This window comes from Pongo pygmaeus, chromosome 2, assembly GCF_028885625.2.
Source record: "Pongo pygmaeus isolate AG05252 chromosome 2, NHGRI_mPonPyg2-v2.0_pri, whole genome shotgun sequence".
In the NCBI taxonomy this organism is placed as follows: Eukaryota; Metazoa; Chordata; class Mammalia; order Primates; family Hominidae; genus Pongo; species Pongo pygmaeus.
Window position 1 is genome coordinate 144,632,642 of NC_085930.1, and position 17,760 is coordinate 144,650,401.

At 40.5% G+C, this 17,760-nt stretch overlaps 1 protein-coding gene across 4 annotated transcripts in view; it reads left to right on the forward strand.

Moving 5' to 3' along the window:
* Positions 1 to 301: 301 nt before the first annotated feature.
* PPP2R3A (protein phosphatase 2 regulatory subunit B''alpha) overlaps positions 302 to 17,760 on the forward strand; it is a 181,546-nt gene continuing 164,087 nt past the window's right edge. For 2 of the 4 annotated variants that reach the window (XM_054480613.2, XM_063662184.1), the window contains exons 1-2: positions 333 to 491; positions 965 to 1,059. The gene's annotated coding sequence lies outside the window, so the exon portion shown is untranslated. Of the gene's footprint in view, positions 492 to 964; positions 1,060 to 17,760 lie in introns of all 4 variants that reach the window. The other 2 variants (XM_054480612.2, XM_054480616.2) reach the window with 1 other exon arrangement.

Here is a 17,760-nt window from a genome sequence, read left to right on the forward strand (position 1 = left end):
CCTTGAAGGCCCCTTGAAGAGGGCAACACAACTAATGACGATAACAATAACAACGATGACAATATTGACGATGACAATAACAAAAATAAATCCGAGAAAGAGACTCGAATCTGTCAAACAGCAGCGACCACCACGAATCGCGTCCCCGCGGCGCCGCCATAGACGAGACTGCCCTGGCCGAGGCCACAGCGGCTCTCGCGGCGCCCCTGGAGGCCCCCTTCCTGCCTTGGCCAGAGGGGCGGGGCGGAGGCTGGGGGCGGGGCCGGACAGTGGGCGGGGCCTGGCGCGCGGGCGGGGCTCCGGGCCGGCCGCCGAGGGTGGGGCCGAGGAGGAGGAGGAGGTAGGGGCCTGCGGGTGGCTGGGTGGTGCGCGCTCGGGCCTCCGCTCTTCACGCGCCGCATTCGTAGCCCGAGAGTCCGCGCCGCGGGGAAGCTTGGAGGCGAGCGCTGCCCGCGAGCCGAGCCGCCGGAGGAGGAGCTGCGGGCAACGAGGTAGGCGCAGGGACACTGGCCGCACGGCCTGGAGCCTTCAGCTCCCTCGTCCCGGCCCGAGGGGGTGGCGAGGCTGGGGGGCGGCGCGCGGAGGCCGGGGCGGGCGGGGCCGGGACCTGGGGGCGGGGACCGGCCTGGCCAGAGGGGCCACACGGAGCTGACTGGGCTGTGGAAGTCGGAATTCCAGGCGGTGCGGTGTGGTGCGTTGCCTCGGCGCGCCGGCCAGTCCCGGGACACGGCAGCCCGGGAGGTGTGGAAACTGCCTGCCCCAGGGGCGCCCGCGGAGGAGGGTAGGCGGGGGCGGCCTGGGCCCTCCCACTTTTCAGGGCTCCTGGGCCAGTTCGCCCTCACAGCCCTCGGGAACTTGTTAACAGGAAAGCCTGGCAGAGAAACAAATGCCAGCGTTTTGGAAGAACTGAGAGTCACGTCGTTAGGCGCTGAGGCTTTCTTTTCCTTCCCCGCCCCCTGCCCAGCCTCGGCCCGACTTGGCCAAAGAAGGATGTGTCACCAGCTCCGCGCCGCGGGCGGGATTCCCGGCCCGCCATGAGCCGGGGTACCTGAAACAAAGGTAAACGGAGGCCGGGCGGCCCCTGGCCCTGCACCGCGGTCTCGCTGGAGCGCCTCAGTGGGTCTCTCCCGCGCCGACCTGGCCGCCGCCGCCGCGGAGGGGCGTTCTCCTGGGGGACCTCTCGATGGAAACCAGCTGGCCGGGCTTGGAGTTGATGTTGCATCCGAACTCTGTTGTGCTCACGTTATTCCCAGTCCTCCCACTCTGGTGAAGCTTAAGGAAATTTTATCCAGTCTTGGTGGTCAGCAAATGTAGGGGAGGACAAATTGTTGTTTATAAATTATAAAGTATTTTCTAATTAGGAAATGGCCTGAAAACATTAAATTCTTAACACGTAAGCAAAAAAAGTAATTCCTTCCAACATCTGAGGAAGTATTCCTCCTCAAATCTTCATTTATGTACAAAACATCCCCCACACCTTTGGTGCCAGGCATTTTTCTTTGTTCTTCCTTAGTCTCAGGCCTTAGTTTCTTGTAAACAGAGAACCCAGCGCCTAGACCCTAAGAATTGCCATACTAGGTCAGAGCATGGGCGTCCAGTTCAGTAGGCAACCGGCTTGTGTTGTAGTAAAACTGCTTTTTTTTTTTCTTGGTGATACGTTAAAAATTATCTCAGTTTCTTTCAATAGTATCCATGAAAGCCTTTTAAAAATTTTCTAAGCCACTGCTAATTTACACACACAATTTATTTACATTTATTGCATCCAATTGGCCCTTTTATCACCTCTGGCAGAAGAACTTAATGTCATGAGATACTTGTGGAAAAAAACTTAGATCTTTTATACAATCTAGGAGCTCAGAAATCTAGGAGATTTCTAGGCGAATGGGGAAACAGATCAAAAAGGTTTTTAAAAAACAAAGCTTTGGGAAACTGTTACTGGGGCCAATCTGGCTGTTGAGTTCAAAAATAGCTTTATCCACTCACAACATGAACATTGAGCAGTTAAAGATTTATTTGTACTCATAAGCATTTGCGTATTTTAAAATGTAGCTTAACATTCTGGAGAGTGAAGGGCCTATCTGACTTTTTCTTGGGCTGAATTAATTTGGCCTTAATGTTCAAGCTGAAACCGGCTACTCTGAGAGAATGGAAGTTTTGTTTCAGCGAGAAAGGAAAAAAGGAAATGAATAATTTTGGAGTATAGGGTACTTGGGGGCACCTGTTCAAATCATAACTTTGCTTTTAAACTCTTCAGAGACTCCTCCTTGCTCCTGACAAACATAGTCCCCACTAATCTGGCCCCTATTACCTTTCAGACATACAGCTGAAGCTTTACCTCTGCCCTGAAGCTTTGCTTGACACCCCCCATCCCCCAAAAAGAAAACAGATATTTAAAAATCACCACCCTCAGAAGTGCAATTGACAGCTCTTTTGAGTGTTATCGTCCTCTGAGTCAGAGTTTCTCATTTGTAGTTCTGTTGACATTTTAGGCCAGGTAATTTCTGGTTGTGGAGGGCTATCATGTGCAGCGTAGGATGTTTAGCAGCATTTCTAACCTCTACTGAGGAATAGATACCAGTAGCACTCCACACACACAGTTGTGAAAATCAAAAATGCTTCCAGACATCGCAAATGTCCCCCAGGAGAACCAAAATCACCCTTAGTTGAGAACCACTGTCGTGAGCAGACTGCTGCCTTAACACTAGTGACGCAGCATTGTCCTCATTTGCTTAGGTGTTTACTATGCTAAGCTTGAGGGCGGGAAAGTTACTCATTTATTTAACAGATTTCTGAAGGCCTGTTTTGCCAACTGGACACTAGATTAGGTGTGGAAATAGATTAGTAAAAACAACTCTGCATGCCTGGACCTTATAGTCTAAAGAGGGTGACAGATGTATACATGTATAAATATCCATTTATCTCATTACGATTGTGTTAATTTCTGGGAGAAGTACAGGCAGCTCTGAGTGCATAAAACAGATGTCCTGATGTAGTTTGGAAACTGGGGAAAGTTTCCATGGGGAAGTGACCTTTGAGGTGGACGGTGAAGGATTAACAGGAGTTACTAGGTGAAGCTCACGGGAACAATATTCCAGGCAGAAGGAACAGATGTGAATACCTTGAGGAAGAAAGGAACAGGGCCGCTTTTGGGAACCCAGAAGCCAGGAACACGGAGAGTGATGACACAAAATGAAGCTAGGAAAATAGGCAAAGGCTGTCCACTAGCAGTGGTTCTCAGTCCAACACTCTCATCAGAACCACCAGAACTTAAGACCGACGCCTGGGCCCTCCTCCAAGCCTATTAAATCAGAGCATTTTTGGTGGGTTCTGCTGCCTCCCCCAGCCACCATTTTCCCTGTCTTCCAAAGGAATAACCACTGATACTAGTTTTGTATATCATTGTAGACATTTTTTGTGGGCATTCAAGGAAATGCATATCTTTCCTCTTACTGTTTTACACAAATGGTAGCATACTGTACACTCTGTTTTCTTAACAGTGTCTTGGGAATCTTTCCACTTCAGTATATAGTTTCCTTATTTTTTTGAATGACTGTACAGTGTTTCACTGTATGGATATACCACAGATTATTTAACCATTCCCCCACTGACAGACATTTAGATTGTTTCCAGTAATTTACCATAAACAGTACTATGAATATGCTGTTTCATATGTGAATAAATATAGGGTAAATTCCTAGAAATGGAATTGTTGGGTCAAATAAACACACAAACACATATATTTACATAAGTATATATTTATGTAATGCGTGTATATGTGTATATATTTGTAATTATTTGTGATTATAAAATATTCTGGTCATATTAGAATGCTTTGGAAGGAAACAAGATTGAGTGTGGGAGACAGCTGCCTCTAATTAAGGTTACTGTGGTTAACATAGGAGAGAAAAGGTGGTGGCTGAGAGAAAAGAATGGTCGTATTGGAGATGGAGAGAAGTACATATATTCGTGAGATATATTTAGGAGGCGTAATTGATAGGATTTGTTGGTTGATATGGTACAAGGGTTGAGAGGGAGAAATGAGATCCTAAGATGACTCCCAGGGTTCTAGCTTGCCCAACCAGTGAATGGTGGTGGTGTTACCTGAAATAAAGAACATTTAAGGATAAATAGTTTTGAGATGAGTTTAAATCACAGTTTACATTGGGACTGCTGAGATTTTCAAGTGAGAGGTCACATAAGCATTTGACAATTCTAATTCAGAGCCAAGAGCAGGGGGCTAAACTGGAGGCACAAATTTTTAGGTGTAAATTACAGGCTGTGGACAAAATTATCTAGGGCAGTGGTTGCAAAGCAGTAGCCTACAGCTGAATCTGACTCACAGATGTTTTGCCCATACAGTGGTTTTGTTATTGTTTAATTTTGAATTAGTTGCCAATATTTTAAAATCTGAAGATTTCTCATGAAAAATCCAGATTTGGGGTTTCTCTTTAAAAATGAGAAAATGTAGCACTACTGAGTTGGTTTTCCAATATGGCAGCAATAATTGGAGCTAAGTCACAGATGATCGCAGCTCTTCTATTTCACTACAGAGCCCACCACTCCCTAAAATTATGCCTGGCCCACTTTACTCATTTATTTCTCTGACTGTAGGCTTTTGAGCATGTGATCCCTGGTCTGGGAAGAGAGCATAGAACAGTGCTCTTATCTTGGTTGCACTGAATCACTGAATGATTAAAAAATACTAATGCTGTGGTCCACCTGAGAAATTTCTTTTTCTGTTTACTTGATCTGATTTGCTGCCGTGGACAAATCTGAGGTGATTCCACTTAGCTGTGGAAGTTGAGAACCACTGACAGAGATTAAGAAAAAAGGGCTCAGGCCCAGCATTTTGAAGTTTAGTAGAGGAGGATAGCCCAGGAAGAGGATGAGGAGTGGCCACAGAGGTACAGTGGAATGACACCTTGCTCAGAATTAAAGTGTGCAAACTTAACTGAATGCGCTCTACCATGTTTTTTATTAAATGAGAGAGAGAAAAGTTTTATTTCCTTGTATACAGGTGTGCAATATTTAACGGGCCATTTAAAGGATTTTCAAGAGTAATTTAAGCAATATTTGGTTTTTGTCTTAGCTGTTTCCTTCACAATCTAATTCTAGTTTAAGATGCATCATAAAAGGTGAGAGAAGAATGTTTCAAATAGAGAGGTGTCATCAAGTAAAGATGTGGACCAAAAATGATCTGTTGAATTTAGCAAGATGGAGTCTTTGACCTCAGCAAGAACCATTTTAGATTGGAAGAGGCAGAAACCAAAATGAAGTGGGTAAAAAGTAAGGAAATGGGAGTGGCAAGTGTTGGAAATTCCTTTGAGAAGCTTGCCCAAAAAGAGGAAGTGGTGAGGGAGGATGAGGTGTCTTACATGCCTACAATGTAGGTGTTAGTCTGTTGGTTACTCAAACATTTCTTCTAACTTTTTAGGGATGTAGGTCAATGGTGTCTGATTACCCCTCTCCCACATTCTTAGGGGTCTTTTTTTGGAGACTACTTTTTACTGAGAAGAAATTTTGCCAGGACTCTTGAGGCTTTTGAAGGGGCTGACTCAGATGTTGGTGATTAGGCCACAAGTTTCTTTCTCAACTGGAAAGCTGTAGAGCTCCTAAAGGCCAGCAGTGATCTGGGCTCCAGTGACCCTGACATCATCCTCCCGTTGAGCTGATGAACAAAGACTATATTGTTGGTATGCTGAAAATGGAATACTTGGCTATGTTAGGGAATGTGTATCTAACTGTGAGATTCCCAGGAATAGTTTTTGCAGCTGTATTTTTTCCAATTAACTTGATATTATAGCTTAATTTTCCAGTTGCATGCATGTAAAAACTCTCATACTTTGAAGTATTTATCATTGATGGTACCTGAGGGATATGGATGTAAGTTGGAGATGTAGGCCCTCATTGAACTCAGAAAGAAGAAAGCGCTGAGCAAACTGGTTTCCAAAAAGTTGTGTGAAGGCTTCTACCTCGAAGACTTGGTGTTAGAGTGACTATTTAGGATGGCTTGTAATGCAAATGGTCACAACCAGTTTGTCTTTTATCCATTTCTGCCACATTGGCAACCTTAACCTGGCAGAGAGGCTTTTAAGGTCAATTTTGTGCTTCATATTTCTAAGAGTTGTAGCCTGCCAACAGAACAGAAAATATAAGGGGTGGAAAATGCCAAGAATTATTGGTGAAGAATGGTTTTGATTAATTGAAGGCATAAACCTCATTGCTATACTCTTGAAAACAGGAATATCATCTTGTGAGGGACCAGACTTCATAGCTGTCATTGGTTTATCAGTTAGGTGGATGATGGTTAACTTCTGTATAAAGGATGATTTTGTGACATGAAAGCAGACCTTGGTCCAAGATGGTTTGTAATGGGAGTCCATTATAAGAAAATATTTTATTTAGAAACTTGTGTATGCTTGGACAGCTGTGGGAATTCCATCATCACAAATATGGTTAGGTACTATGCCTGGATGGCAATATATAGAGGCAAAAGTCCATTACCAAGGTGGTCCAGAGCTCCTTTGGTTTGTGGAGGAAACAGGATGGCTGAGTGGGGAGAGGACTTGGAGTCAGTTCCTGAGTATAGTGCCTGGATTTGTCAAGGGTGAACTGTGTGATTTTTTTTTAATTGAGGTGAAATTAACCATTTTAAAGTGTACAAATCAGTTACTTCAATATGTACATTCACAATGTTGTGCAGCCATCACCGCTATCTAATTCTGGAACATTTTCATCACCCCAGAAGGAAACCGTGTACGCATTAAGCAGTCACTCGCCATTCCCCTTTACCCCTACCGTCTGGCACCCACCAATTTGCTGTCTGTATGGATTTGCCTATTCTGAAGAATTTCATATAAATGGAATCATACAATATGTAACTTTTTGTGCGTGGCTTCTTTCATTCAGCACAATGTATACGAGGTTCTCTCACGTTGTAGCATGTATCAGTACTTCATTCTTTCTTTGGCTGAATAATACTCCATTGTATGGATATACTACGTTTTGTTTATCAGTTGACATTTAGATTGTTTACACCTTTTGGGTCTTATAAATAGTATTGCTAAGAGCATTCTTTTACAAGTTTTTGTTTAAATACCTGTTTTCAATTCTTTTGTGCGTGTATCTAGGAATAGAATTGCTGGATTATGCAGTAATTCTATGTTTAAAAAGTTTTTGAGGAACTCCCAGACTGTTTTCCACAGATGCTGCACACTTTTACATTTTTTCCAGCAATTTTTGAGAATTCTTTCTCCACCTCCTCACCAACACTTGTTGTTTTCTGGTTATAGCCATCATAGTGGGTGTGAAGTGGTGCCTCATTGTGGTTTTTATTTGTATTTTCCTAATGACTACTGACGTTGAGCATCTTTTCATGTGTTGGCCATTTGTGTATCTTTGGAGAAATGTCTGTTCAAGTCTTTTATCAATTTTTTAATTGGATTGTCTTTTGGTTGTTGAGTTTAAGAGTTCTTTACATATGTAAATATGGATACAAATCAGGTTTATGATTTGCAAATATTTCCTCTCTTACTGTGTGCTGTTTTTTCACTTTCTTGTTAGTGTTCTTTTGCACAGAAGTTTTTAATTCGTGTGAAGTTGAATTTGTTTTTTCTTTGATTGTGTATGCTTTTGGCATTATATCTGACAATCTATCACCAAATCCAAGGTCCTGCCAGTTTACTTCTGTGTTTTCTTCTGGGAATATATAGTTTTAGTTCTTAACATTTAGCTATTTGGTGGATTTTGAGTTAATTATTGTATGTGAGGTAAGGATTCAACTTCGTTCTTTTGCATGTGAATATCCAGTTATCCCAGCATAATTTGTTGAAAGAGCTGTGTGATTTATGCAAGTCTGAGACTCTTATTTGTAAAATGAAAGTGATAAAAACACTTGCCTCACAAAGTTTTGTTGTAAGATTAAATAGGAGAGGATATATGTGTTACCACTTTGAAAAGTATATATCATTAAACAAATACTCATGATTATTATTGGCATGCCACATAGAGCTTTCATTTGGTCAAGGCCCCATAGATTGATGTCCTTCAGGGACCACCACACATCTTCCCTCTTAGTGCATAGTGAATCATGACGTGACTAGAGGACTGAGATCCATGTTGCATCCCTAGGTCCAAAGTCACAGGGCCCCAGATGCAAGAGGTAGTTGGGGAGATTGCAGCTATCCAGAATTGAAAGTATATTTTCTTGTAGGGCATGTGTTTGTTGAATTCTGTTGCTATTCCTCTGATATTGAGGAATGTCTGTTCTAGGTGTTTAAAGGCCCTAAAGAGTTTTCAGGCATAGTAGGAAATTAAAAGGCAGTTTCTTGTTATTGGACCAAGAATCCTCATGTTTCACTCTATCAGCTTTTAAACTTCTAGAAGTAAGACTGTTTAAATGGCTAGTGATCTCACTTAGTTCAGTCAACAAACACATATTAATTTATCACTCACTATGTGCCAGGCACTGTTCTAGATACCGGAGATATAGTGCCTTTTAATATAAGACCAAACTCTCTTGACTTTGCATTCCCCTCTTAATTTGTTTTCTGCAGTTATCTAACTCACTGACTCCAGTTCCTTTTCCACCAGTCTCTCTTGAGTCCACGTTAATCAGGCCCCTTCCCCCACTGAAGCACTCTTGTCAAGCTCACCACTGACCTTCATGTTGCTAGCTCTAGTGAATCAGTTCTCAGTCTTCCTCTTACTTGACCTTTCAGCAGCATTTTACACAGTTGATTATTCCTCTTTCTTTGGAACACTTCCTTCATTTAGCTTTGCTGCATTCTCTCCATTTCCCTCTCACCTTATTGGAGGTTTAGTCTTTTTGCTAGTTCCTCATGATCTTCGTGACCCCTAAAAGTTGGAGCATTGCAAGTCTCATTAATACTCCAATTTTCCTTATTGACTCTTATTTCCTTGGCATTTCAGTCAGTCTCATGACTTTAAATACCATCTATACACCAACAACTACATGCTGACTACCAAATGTATATCTCCAAGTTAGGAAGGAAATAACTTGCAGTAACGTCTTTTCCTTGCTTATTATGTCCTTCTCTGACGGCCTATTCCCAACACAGCAGCCAGAGGAATCTTGTTAAAAGTAAGTTATCCACTCAGAGGCTTTACACTTTCCTACAAGGCCCCTACATAATCTGAACTCCTCTTTGTCTTTCTGACCTTATCTGTTACTATTCTTCCCTGTGCTTGCTTTGTCCCAGTCAAAAAGGGGACTTTTTTCTTCTTCCAACAAGCCAGGTATGTTCCTTCCACAAGACCTTTGTTTCTCCTAGTAAAGGTTCCTCCCTCGTTCTCTATCTCCCTTCCCTTTCAAACTCTGCTTCTCAGCACTTTGGGGTAAAAGGGAGGGGTATTCTCCCACCCCAACCCCCTAGACTGAGCACTAAGGCTATCCCCTTCATCTTGTTTGTTTATTCATCTTACACTTTCATTTGAACAGAGTTCCTCCAGTTGAAACAGCAGCTTGAAAACTGCTTCTCTGTGAGATTAGAAATAAAAAGCAGAGATTAGTGGTTGTGAATGGAAATGTCATTAAGGGTTTAGGAATCCTAGCAAGGGCCACTTATCCCTTCCATTTTGTAGATTGTAGGCATATTTCCTATTTTACAGCCTTGGGGTTTGGGCCCCAGAATACTGCTGTTGTGAGTACTGATGTTCTCCTACCAATGCCAAGTCTTCCATCAAGCACTGTGGCCCAGCTGTTAGCATTTTGTCTTCTCTCAACATGGTACATCTTGGCAATCTTGGTATTCTTCTAGTAGAAGGTTGAGACCCCTTTCCCATGGTGGGCCCTCCTCAATGAATGGAGGCTCACTGGGTGCTGGCAGCAGTATTGAGATCCAAGTATTAAAGGCAATTGAGGGTTCTGTGTAATGAAGTGTGTTGATTCTACTGAGAAATGCCCCAGGCCTTAAAAGGGCAAACAGGCCACATCTAGTGACAGTCTATCTAGATAGCAAGTTCAGACACTTCATCAGGGGCAGTGTTTCTCAGCCTTTGTCTGCAAACCTACAGGCCTTTATGTGGGCCTCTGGTGGGTTCATGTTATTAAAATCTGGAATGGTGTCTGTTCTGATTTGTTGTTTTAGAAGAAAAGGTATTATGTCTAAGAATTTTAGCCAAACACATATTATATAAATAGAGTCTCTGCTTTCCTTTTCCTAGATGAGCTGATTTCCTAGATGATAAACAAGTAGATAAATTAATATAATTTCAGGTAGTAGTAATAGGTGCTATGAAGAAAATAAAGTGGAGGGCTTTTCTCCTGATGCTGAACACTTGGGTTGTTTCCAATTTTTCCTTGTTTTAAACATTACTGCAATGAACATCCTGGTACTTGTGCAAATGTGTGAATGTTTATATTGCATAGATTCTGAAAGGTGGAATTGCTGAGTCATATAATCATATAGCTAAAATGTTAATTAAAAACTGCCAAATTGGTCCCCAAGTTATCTGTACTAATATTACATATATAAGATATATGATATATAATCTAATTAAAAGCACTGATAATATTGAATACATTCTCTTTGTAAGAGTAATTAACATACTGTTAGGCTAAAAATCTTCATACCCTCACCAATTTGTGAATTTTTGCCTCTCTTAAAAGTTATACAAAATGGTATCTCCTTGTTTTAATTTTTATTTCCCTGGGGCTGAATATCTTCTCCAAAGTTTTTGATTATTTGTATTTATTTTTCTGTCTGTTGGGTTGCATAGCAGAGACTGCTAGTTACATCCTATGATCCATTCTTCTTTCATCTTTAGTAATAGGAACCTCAGCTTTTAGCCAGGCCCATTGCTGCCCATGTAGAACACTTGACCTCCTTGGAGCTACGTGTAACTATGTAAGTTTCAGCTAGTGATATATAAGCAGCAAAGGTTAGATGTGACTCTCTGAAGTCTCCTTAAAGGGAGAAAGCACTCCTTTCTTCATCCCTTCGTGTGTCTTATATGTTGGAACACAGATGTAATGACTGGAGCACTAGTGGCCATCGTAGAACGTCAGGACCGTCATGGTAGGTCAGTGAGCCAAAAAGGCTGGCTCTCTTGAGCATTTGGCAGAGTTGCTGCACTAAGAAGGAAGACTTTCTTTAGCATGAGAGGGAAATTTAACTTGTATTTTGTTTAAGCACTCTTATATTGCATTTTTCTAGAATACACAACATAACAGGTGCTTGCCGTTTCTTGTTTATTTATGTTGTAGATGAATAAACTTAGATAAATAAACTCTAGATAAATAAACTTAGATAAACTCTACATACTCATCCTTTATTATAAAAATGGCATATTTCATCCAATCTGTTGGAGTCCTCTCCCTTTGTGGTATCTTTTGTTAAATAATAGTTTTTAATTTTGATGGCAAATTTCCCTATCTTTGCCTTATATGGCGTTTGATTTTACTTACTTTTTTAATACTTCTTTTCTGCCCCAAAGATACACATAGAATCTTACTTTTTAATACTATTTTTAAAATTTAGATATTTAAGTTCATCTGGAATTTATTTTTGTGAATAGTGTGAGGGAAGAATCTTGTTCAGTTGGCCATTCATTTGGAATAATAATTTTAATAGGTGGCATGTCAAATTATTAATTACTAAATTCTCATATGTGCATAAGTTGGTTTTAGGACTCTGTTTGATCCCATTGATCTTTGTTTCTACACCATTAATACATTTTAAATTGCAGTAGTTTTATAATATTTTTTCTTGGTAAGGCAAGGTCCTCCTCCATTCTACTTAAAAAATTACATATATTTAAAATTAAATATTAAATAGCTATAGCAGAATGTTTGTAAAACGTATGTATAAGGTGTAAAGCATAGCAATACAGTGAACACTTGTTACCACTCAATGTAAGGAAAAAACGTTACCATTCCCTTTGTCCTCCCACTCCAAAGTTGTCTTGACTCTTCTGGCACATTTTCTAATTGATGTGAAATTTTAGAATTAGATTATAAATTGCTCTTAGAATCAATTTATATCATTGACATTAATAATAGTTCTGTGTCAATAAAATATTTAAATATTTTTCCACTTAAAGGTAACAGTTTGAGTGGTGTGATGCAAACATACAGTCGTTAGAAGATACTGCTTGAATGTGGTCATGATCTCTAATCATTGTTTATTGTCTGCTTTGGTGGTTTTTAACCATTACACTGTTTTTAATTGTTTTTAGTTGCATTTGTGGTTTAATTAGTACTCATAATGGACTGTTGGTTAAAGATGGAGCATGTGTGCAACACGTCAAAATATAAGTTAAAGAGCATAAAAAATATAATTCTGCTAAACTATTTTAAGATGCTCTTTATTAAATACATAAGTTGCATTCATCTGATCAGCATTCTTTTTTTTTTTTTTTTTTTTTTTTTGAGATAGAGTCTCACTTTTTTGCCCAGGCTTGAGTACAGTGGTGCAATCTCAGCTCACTGCAACCTCCACTTCCCGGGCTCAAGCGATTCTCCAGCCTCGGTCTCCCGAGTAGCTGTGACTATAGGTGTGAGCCACCACTGCCCAGCTAATATTTGTGTTTTTATAGAGACAGGGTTTCACCATGTTGCCCAGGCTGATCTTGAACTCCTAAGCTAAAAGCTATCCACCTGCCTCAGCCTCCCAAAGTGCCGGGATTACAGGTGTGAGCCACCACACCTGGCTGATCAGCATTCTTATAAAACATCAAGATGTATCTAATATTTTTAAAACCGTATGATTAAAGGAAGCCAGGTGAAGGGTGTTTCTGTACTATCTTTGCAACTTTTCTAGAAACATAGAGTTATTTCAAAATAAAAAGTTTAAAAAAATCATTATAAAGATAGAATCATCAGCCAGGCATGCCTTATATTTAAAGTTACACATTTATTTACATATGCATGTAATTGGCATTTACTATTTCCTATTCTTAAGCCTGTTCTAGAGAAAATAATTTCAGGTTGGCTCACCAAATACAAATAGTAAGGTAAAGGTACTCTGTTGAATCTCATGAAAGATAGCATAGGCCTAATCAAATTAAGAGGCTTTAATTTCTAAAATGAATTGTCAATTGAAAGACCCAATGTGGTATTAAATAATTAGGAAGTGGTTTTCTTGAAAAATAATTCATTTTCACCCTTCTATGTGATGGGTGTTGTGGACAACTGGATTTTTTTTTTTTTTTTGGTAATTAATTGTACCCTTTAGGTAGTTAAAATTCTAAAAAAGAAAGATTTAAACACTTGAAAATGTGAAGAAGAAAAAATATGGGTGATTCTATCCAGTTTGGCTTTTCATTTATTGGTAATAAAAATCTACAATGTGTTACAAAGAAATTCTCTCAAAGAGCAGTGTGAAACCATTTCTCCTACCTTGACATTTAAAAACTAAACCCCCAAATTATCAAAATAAGCAGCTGATCTTTATAAGCTCAAAAATGTAAGTATCAGGTTATAGATGCAGTTTGTTATTTTGGATGCTATAATACAAATTAATTTTTAATCTACATTTCAATATACATTTGGTGCCAAGTCTAACTTCTCATCAACCTGTGATTTTCTTTACATGACAAAATAGTTCATCTACTGTGAATAGAAGTCAAAATTTGTCCTTAAATATTATCAGTATTAAAGATTATGCCACATAAACTTTATAATACAATCTTTAATGATATGCTGATTTAAGATAAAATATTTTTACCTGAAATTGCTTTATCATATGTTATAAAATTTTTTTAAATGATTTTAAAAATTACTAAGGAAGTTTGCAATATTACTTTTAAAATATTTATTTGGCTGGGCATGGTGGCTCATGCCTGTAATCCCAGCACTTTGGGAGGCTGAGGCAAGTGGATCACCTGAGGTCAGGAGTTCAAAACCAGCCTGGCCAACATGGTGAAACCCCGTCTCTACTAAAAATACAAAAATTAGCTGGGTGTGATGGCACACACCTGCAATCCGAGCTACTCAGGAGGCTGAGGTAGGAGAATCACTTGAACTCAGGAGGCAGAGGTTGCAGTGAGCCGAGATCACGCCACTGCTCTCCAGTGACAGAAGGAGACTCCATCTCAAAAAAAAAAAAAAGAATTATTTGTCAAATAAAAGGTTGAGAAACATTGATCTGCATTAAAGGCCTGACCACTGAAATTGTACTGATTGATGTCCGATTGGATCTGGATCCAGACTGGCCAGCCTGGAAAAGACATACCATCATCAGAGTGTGGTAACACGATGTGTCATATGATGGGTCCCTTTAACTGAAGTACACAGCATTGCTGCTCATTTTAAAAGGGTAACAAGTTTCCCCTCTCAATCCATGTTGTTGCTTTGGTTGTAAAAGTAGGCACATGGGCACATGTATTGCTTATCCTGCCATCGTTAGAATAAAAGATCAGAATGTCCGAAACATACTGGGCAGACAAAAAAAAAAATATGGTAAGTATCCATTACATATGATGAGGGTTTTTTGGCTACAGATGAAATGAAGAGAGACACCAAGAGAGGGAAGGAGGCAGAGTATTATGATACCAAGAGCCAAAAGAAAAATAGATTATCAATGAAGATGTGTATCTGCATGTTGTAGAAATTGATTGGTTTTAAGGAATAAACATCCACTTAAGTAAATCCACTGTAAGTAAAATATTGTTTATAGTTAAAATACACAGGGAATACGTTAGTTCATTCCAATTTTAGTAAGTACAGCCGCCATCATGGAAAATGAACATGCTTCTCTTTCTGTCTGTATTATGTCTGCTCTGTTTTCTTAACACCAGTGTCTCCTGCCATGTTGCTCATCATGAATGCCCTGAAACAGTGGCCTCAGGAACAAAATGATAGGACCTTTAAGACTCAGAGCTCTCAGCTAATTGACAATGTTTCAGTGCTTCAATTCCAAGTCCACAGGACAGAAAATATAATTGGTCTACCTTGAGTTAGTGTCCCAACCAAATTTTCCAGAGATTGGAAAGCATGTGACACACAGTTTCCCCATCTTGCCTGTGGACAAGGCAGGGCTCTAAGAAGTGGGTATAAGTCAAGAGGAAATGAATGAAATATCTTGTTCGGTACATAAGACAGAAGACTTGTTTGAAAAGGAGTTAATTGCTGTCCCAAGCCTTGGGGGATAAAAAAGGAGCATAAAATGTGCACATACCCCTTCTAAAAAAAAAAAAAGTTGGTAAGTATATAATAGAAAAGGAAGGTTAAGTTAGTTTATAACATGAACTACTTTTGCACTGGGCAGCTTTATTGCCCCAATAAAATTTATAGATGATTCCCACCCAACAGGAACGAGGGACTTTAGGAGGTGAGATGAAGTAGATGACTGGAACTTTAAGTATATAACCAAAAATTTCCATAAGGCGTATAGACTCCTGTACATTGGTATAGACCATCTTGGGCCAAAATCTGTTTCCCTTAAGAGCCAGTTGCCATCATGATAAAGCCTGTTTAGGCTGATGCCTAATCAACCTGGTGATTTCCATGAAGTTCCACTCAGTTCAACTAGCTTGGTAACCACTGATGTTCAAGTGTCTTAGTTTTCCCACACCCACGTAGTGGAGTTTGGTTTGTCTTGAGCTGTTCTTGCATAGCACAGATGAGTGGTAGCGGGGCATTTACAAGGAGGAGCACCACCAGGTGTAGGTGTACTGAATGACATTGGTAACATCAGAAGCTCTTAATGGTTTCCAGTCATCAGTACCTGTATGTCACTTTGCCTGAAGGACCAAGGCCTGGTTGACAGAATGTTCTAAAATGTTTGGATAACCAGATGCCTATGCAGGAATGTGTTCTCTGGGGATTTGGACATAAGCTCATTAAGTTTGGTGATCATGGTGATGTGGGTCCACCTTACTGGTGAGCCAGACGACTATTCAGTAAGTAGACTTTTGTAAAGTAACTTGCTTAGCTGTAGTAGATTCATAATTTGAGCATCTTGTTGGCGGTCTCTCTCGGTTTGTATTTTTGGGAGTTGTGCTGGGTCTTGGAGCTGTAGCGGATTGTCTTCTCTACTTTGCCTCTCTGTATTAGAGGATTTGGGATGGGGGCCAGGGGTGCTGGTCTTAGGTTCAAAGCAAATGCTATATTTTTTCATCAGTTAAAATGCCAAATGAAGCTGAGCAACTCAGAAATGGTCAGTAAGGCCACTTTATCCTAGATGGAGCCAGTTAGCCCTTCCTTAAAACTGATTACAAAAAGTGACCTTTTTTTCTAGTCCAGGTCTTGGCCAAGGAAACAGAAGTGGTGGTATATTAGCAATTTGCCTTCCTCCTTTCTTCCTTCTCTTCCTTCATTGAGTGCTTATATATGCTAGGCACTGTTTTAGTGTTAGGATGCAGTGGTGACCACAGCAAACAAAATCCTTGCCTTTGGAGTGTACGTTCTATTGCAGGGATAAAGACAGTAAACATGTAAACAGTAAAGAAAGTCAAGAACTCAGAAGTTTCATAAAGACATTAAACTACATAGTAGAGCAGAGAGTAATGAGAACAGGCCAGGGTCAAGGGAGAGGAAGAGGCCATTTGAAGAAAGCAAGGCCAAGGGAGAATAGTACAAGATGAGGTCAGGGAGGTGGTTAGCAGACTGAGCTATTAAAGGCCATGGGAGAGGAGTTTAGACTTTGTTCAAAATGCATTTAAACAGGAAAGCAATTCACTCTGATTTGTATTACTCTGGTAGTGCTGCTTGCAGAATGACTGGAGTTTGGAGAGGCAAGAGTGGAAGCAGGGAGACCAGTTAGAAGTCCATGACAGTACTTCAGGTGAGAGAAGATGATGGTTAGGATCATGATTCTAACAGTGGAAATTAAAAGTGGTCAAAATTAAGAGATATTTTTGAGGTAGGGTTGACAGGTCTTACTGAATGAGTTTATATCCTGGGTCTGGGCTGCACATATGGCAGTTGGCCATTCCACTTTTATGAACTTGCAAACAAGTTCATAGCAAGACACCTGTAAAAAGTTCTGTTTCGCAATAATGTACTCCAGTTGTGCATCTACTGGGTCATCGGGTTCTTTGTCTATATAATGGGTAATTAATAACAAACTCTTGTTGGGCCTCGTCTGCAAAATACAGGGATTCCTGCAGTCCCACATGTAGGATGTCCGCTGAATGAAGAACTTTGGAAGTGTCTCAGGTTCTCATTATACCCTTCAGGGCACTTGAGGCTGAATGGCAGTCAAAGGTTGGTGAAGCAGGGTGGGTTGCTGTCCTGACCCTAGAGTTGGACCTGTCAGCTCAGCCTCACATACCACATATATGACCAGGAAATAAAAAACAAATAATGAACAGCCTTACTGGCTCTCTTACAGCAGATGACTCTATTTATTCTCAACCCTCCCACTCTCAAATTCCTGACTCTGTGGTCAACCTCTGTACCCCTTCTGGTCTTTTGGTTTGGACTCCCCTTTGGATTCTTAAAGTTGAACCTTGCTCTCAATTCTGCTTTCCCATCTGATCTCAGTATCATCTTCCCCAACTCCAGCCACCCGTGCAACACGTGCATACACACACACCTTTCATAATATTGAATGAAAAATTTCCTGCTAAAATTGTGGCCACAGAACCCCACTAGACGTGGTAATTCTGGCTTGTGTCCTATGGGTGATTTTGCTTAGTTAGGTGGTACTATTGAGCCCACAGGATCATAAGTTTTTGCCTGCATTTGTCTTATAGACAGATGAGTACTTCATGCACTCTTCCAACTGGCAAGCTTAGTGAAAAAATGAACTAATAACGTTAGATGTGATAAGATTTTATAGTCTTGGTTGGTTA